General features: G+C 34.9%; 1 pseudogene across 1 annotated transcript; it reads left to right on the top strand.

Moving 5' to 3' along the window:
- Positions 1 to 829: 829 nt before the first annotated feature.
- On the top strand, positions 830 to 1,249 carry LOC308652680 (large ribosomal subunit protein P2-like; annotated as a pseudogene). Its single transcript has one exon. The product of its transcript is annotated as a large ribosomal subunit protein P2-like (transcript).
- The last annotated feature ends 4,129 nt before the right edge of the window (positions 1,250 to 5,378 follow it).

Genomic DNA, 5,378 nt, shown 5'->3' with positions numbered 1-5,378 from the left:
AATGAACATAGATGCAAAAATTCTCAATAAAATTCTGGCAAATCAAATATAAAAACACATCAAAAAGATTGTGCACCATGATCAAGTAGGATACATTCCAGGGATACAAAGTTGGTTCAACATATGGAAATCGATAAATGTAACTCATCACATTAATAGACTTAAAGATAAGAATCATCATATGATCATCTCAATAGATGCAGGAAAAGCATTTGACAAAATACAGCACTCCTTTATGTTCAAAACACTAGATAAACTAGAGATAACAGGTACATATCTCAACATCGTAAAGGCTATCTACACTAAGCCTCAGGCCAATATCATTCTAAACGGAGAAAAACTGAAGGCATTCCCTCTAAAAACTGGAACAAGACAGGGATGCCCTCTTTCACCATTTCTATTCAACATAGTTCTTGAAACACTGGCCAGACAATTAGACAAAAGAAATTAAAGGGATATGTATAGACAAAGAAGAACATAAATTAGCACTATTTGCTGACGATATGATTCTATACCTAGAAGACCCAAAACACTCTACCAGAAAACTTCTAGAACTAGTTAATGAATTCAACAAAGTAGCAGGATATAAAATCAACACCCATAAATCAAAGGCATTTCTGAATTTCAGTGACAAATCCTCTGAGAAGGAAATGAGGAAATGAATTCACAATATTCTAAAAAAAAAGATACTTGGGAATCAACTTAACGAAAGAGGTGAAAGATCTATACAATGAAAACTACAGAACCGTAAAGAGAGAAATCAAAGAAAACATTAGAAGATAGAAAGATCTGCTTTCGCTCCCTGCCGCCGCCGAGGTCGCACTCGTGAGGCCAGTCCGCCGCCGCCGACACGCGCTACGTTGCCTCTTACCTGCTGGCCGCCCTCGGGGGCAACGCCTCCCCCAGCGCCAAGGACATCAAGAAGATCCTGGACAGCGTGGGCATCGAGGCGGACGACGATCGGCTCAACAAGGTCATCAATGAGCTGCATGGGAAAAACATTTAAGATGTCATAGCCCAGGGTATTGGCAAACTTGCCAGTGTGCCTGCTGGAGGAGCTGTGGCTGTTTCTGCTGGCCCTGGCTCTGCAGCTCCTGCTGCTGGATCTGCCCCTGCTGCAGAGGAGAAGAAGGATGAGAAGAAAGAAGAGTCTGAGGAGTCTGATGATGACATGGGATTCGGGCTATTTGATTAAATTCCTGTTCCTCTGCAAATAAAGCCTTTTTATGTTAAAAAAAAAAAAAAGAAAGATCTACCTTGCTCTTGGATAGGCAAAATTAATATTATCAAAATGACCATACTACCAAAAGCACTATACAGATTTAATGCAATTCCAATCAAAATCCCAATGATATTCCTCATAGAAATAGAAAAATCAATCATGAAATTTATCTGGAAAAATAAGAGACACAGAATAGCTAAAGCAATCCATAGCAGGAAGAGTGAAGCAGGTGGCATCAGTATACCAGACCTTAAACTATACTACAGAGCAATGGTAACAAAAACAGCTTGGTATTGGCACCAAAACAGACTAGTAGACCAATGGTACAGAATAGAGGACACAGAGACTAACCCACAAAATTACAATTATCTTATATTAGACAACATTTCCAAAAACATGCACTGGAGAAAAGATAGCCTCTTCAACAAATGGTGCTGGTAAAACTGGAAATCCATATGCAACAAAATGAAATTAAACCCTTATCTCTCACCATGCACAAAACTTAACTCAAAATGGACTAAGGACTTCGGAATAAAACCAGAGACCCTGCGTATAATAGAAGAAAAATAAAAATCCATCATGTAGAATTAGGTCCCAACTTCCTTAATTTGACTCTTTTGGTGCAAGAATTAAAATCAAGAATCAATACATGGGATGGAATCAAACTAAAAAGTTTCTTCTCAGCAAAAGAAACAATCCATGAAGTGAATAGAAAGCCTATATCTTGGGAGCAAATCTTTACCCCTCACACATCAGATAGAGTAATAATCTCTAGGGTATATAAAGAACTCAAAAAGCTAAACTCCAAAAAAACAAATAACCCAATCAATAAATGGGTCAAGGACCTGAACAGACACTTCTCAGAAGATGATATACAATCAATCAACAAATATATGAAAAAATGTTCATTATCACTAGCAATTAGAGAAATGCAAATCAAAACTGCTCTAACATTTCATCTCACTCCAGTCAGAATAGCAGCTATTATGAAGACAGACAATAATAAGTGTTGGAAAAGATGTGGGGGAAATGGTACACTCTAACTGCTGGTGGGACTGCAAACTGGTGCAGCCAATAAGGAAAACAGTATAGAGATTTTTTGGAAAATATGGAATGGAACCACCATTTGACCCAGCTATCCCTCTCCTTGGTCTCTACCCAAAGAATTTAAAACAGCATACTTCAGGGACACAGCCACATCAATGTTTATAGCAGCACAATTCACTAAACTAAACTGTGGAACCAACGTAGATGCCCTTCAATAGATGAATGGATTAAAAAGGTGGCATATATACACAATGGAATATTACTCAGCAATAAAAGAGAATAAAATCATGGCATTTTCAGGTAAATGGATGGAGTTAAAGAAGAAAATGCTAAGTGAAGCAAGCTAATCCCAAAAAGCCAAATGCCAAATGTTTTCTTTGACATAAGGAGGCTGATTCATAGTGGGATAGGGAGCTGGAGCATGGGAGGAATAGATGAATTCTAGGTAGGGCAGAGGAGTTGGAGGGGAGGGGAGGGGACATGGGGTTATATATTATGGTGGAATGTAATGACAATTATTGTCCAAAGTACAGGTATGAAGACATGAATTGGTGTGTGTATACTGTATATACAACCAGAGATATGAAAAATTGTGCTTTATATATGTAATAAGAATTGTAATGTATTCTGCTGTCATATATATGTAAAAAATGAATGAAAAAAATGCTTAAAGTGGTTTTTAACAGTACAGAATTTAATTTAATTCACTGTTTAAATTTTTTAAATTAAACTTTATAATAGAAATAGTTGAGAAGCATCTGTAAATTCTCCACTTAGGAGTGAAAACAAAAAAAAAAAAAAAAAACACTATTGGGAAGACACTTATTCTCCCTGCCATGGTGAAACAACAACATAGTTGAAACCATGTGGTGTCAAACTAAAATGTATTCCTTATCTTTGTCAACGCATACTTCAGCAGAAAGCACTGCTAAAGATGTGACTAAGTGGATATTGGAAAAATTATGCAGTGTGGCACACTTCTACACATTCTGTGTACAGATATTTCATGTATGACTCAGTTGATGACATTTGCAGCAGGTGACAGGTGCAGGAATGTTTGTAGCATTTATCAAAATAGTCCCAAACTACAGTTAATCCAACAGAATAAATTATGAAGTATTTTCATATATAGGAATGCCATAAAGCAGTAAGAATGAGTGAGCCACCATCATATATTGGCAATTGATTTTGTAAAACTTTAAAAATGTCCTTTAATTTAGGTGGAGCATGAAACTGTTGATTGAATTCAGTTGGTAACAATATAGTGGGATGTTGCAAGTGCTATAATCGGAATTCAAGTGTCAAAGAAATTGCAAAATGTGCACAATTTGAATTAGCTATAATGTCATGACATAGTAACAGGTGCTTTTATCTACTAATAGATGGATAAATGAGCTATAGATACCTTATTTTAAGAATAATTATATTTTTTAAATTGAAAGAATGATGGCAAGAAAACTTTATTTTGAGGAAAACAATGTTTCTTTCCTAATGATATAGTTAACAGGTAAATAACTTTAAGTTAAAAATTAATTTGAAATTTATAATCCCCAAAGCTTCTCTGTATATTTCTCTCTTCTCACTCTTTTCTTCATACTTTTCATGAAGCCACTGAACTTCAACTGTATGTTTCATGATGAATCTTAAATGTATTTATATAGGCTATAAATCTCCTTTGCTTATGGGTGTTTTTCTGTGAAAGTCAGGAACAAGACCATGATTTCCCTTGCACTCGCCCTTATCTAAAGTCTTGTTAAAAGTGCTAGCCAATGTACTTGGATAGGAGAAAGCTGGTGGAGATATAAGAATTGGAAAGGGGGGCACAGAATTATTCTTTGAAGATGGCATGATCACATATCTGGTAAAATTATTACAATTAATGAAAAAAGTATAGTAAAGTAGCAGGATATAGAAGTTATATATTGATATCCAGTCTCTATATATATAAATACAAACTAATCAGAAGGAATAATAAGAAGCTAGGTGTGGTGGCACACACCTGTAATCCTGTTACTGGAGGATTGCAAGTTTGAGGCCAGCCAGATTAACTTAACAAGACTTTGTTGCAAATATTTTGTTTTAATTTGGTATGTTGCTGGGGATATAGCTGAGTGGTAGAGTGCTTGCCTATCATGTGCAGGACCTTGGTTCAATCCCCACTACCTCAACAAAACAAAATAAAACAAAACAACAATAAAAAAACCCCTGAAAGGTAACTATAGCAAAGATAATATTCACTATAGCTGCTGAAAATTTAAAATACTTTAAGAATATAAAGTAAATTTGAAAAGAAATATAAAAACCATATAAAAAAATAAAAAAACTCCTGAAATTCATATAGATAGATTTGAAAAAACAAACTTACCATGTTTTTGGATAGGAAACTTAAGCAGCATAATCTGAGGATTAAGGCATGAACATCTTCTGGTGAACAAGAGACAGTGTACCACCTACCATACTGTCTAAATGTTGTATAAAATGAACAATAAAATATAGAAAAACCTCTGAAAAAGGGAAGTTATTATTAAGGAACATAATTAAAACATCAATAGATAAAGTGGTGGAATTAGCATACAAATAGGCAGACAGATTAAACATAACAGAAAACCCAGAAGTAGACCTAAATTATGTGGAATTTGATGTATTGTAAATGAAACTTCTCAAATTAGTCAGGTAAAGAAGGGTTTGATATCGTGACAATGGATAACCATTTGGTTTTAAAAAAAATCCATATCTTGCAGCATATATTGGCCATATCTTTAGGAAACTTACTGCAATCTCAGTAAATACCCTTTTATGAGTATAATAACTACACTGATAGAGATATACCCCTTTTTACCCTGTAGCCTAAGGATGGTATGGGCATTGTTAATCTTTAAGTTGTCTATCATTTGGCCTCTTAGATAGTCCATCACTGTTATAGCTAATTCCCTGTATTAAATGCCTTCATTTCAGTTCTATTTTCCAGCGTGGACTCTTGGTCAATTAGGATTATTTGCATTTTTAAATTTGTGTACTTAAGTTTGTGTTTTCTTTTCTGGGATGTTGTGATTGAATTAATTGGATTAACCATAGTTTTTGATCATAAAGTTTCATCATTATTTTATGT

The sequence above is a fragment of the Spermophilus citellus genome, assembly GCF_964194105.1.
Source record: "Spermophilus citellus genome assembly, chromosome: 7".
In the NCBI taxonomy this organism is placed as follows: Eukaryota; Metazoa; Chordata; class Mammalia; order Rodentia; family Sciuridae; genus Spermophilus; species Spermophilus citellus.
This window is presented reverse-complemented; position numbering and strand designations above follow the sequence as displayed.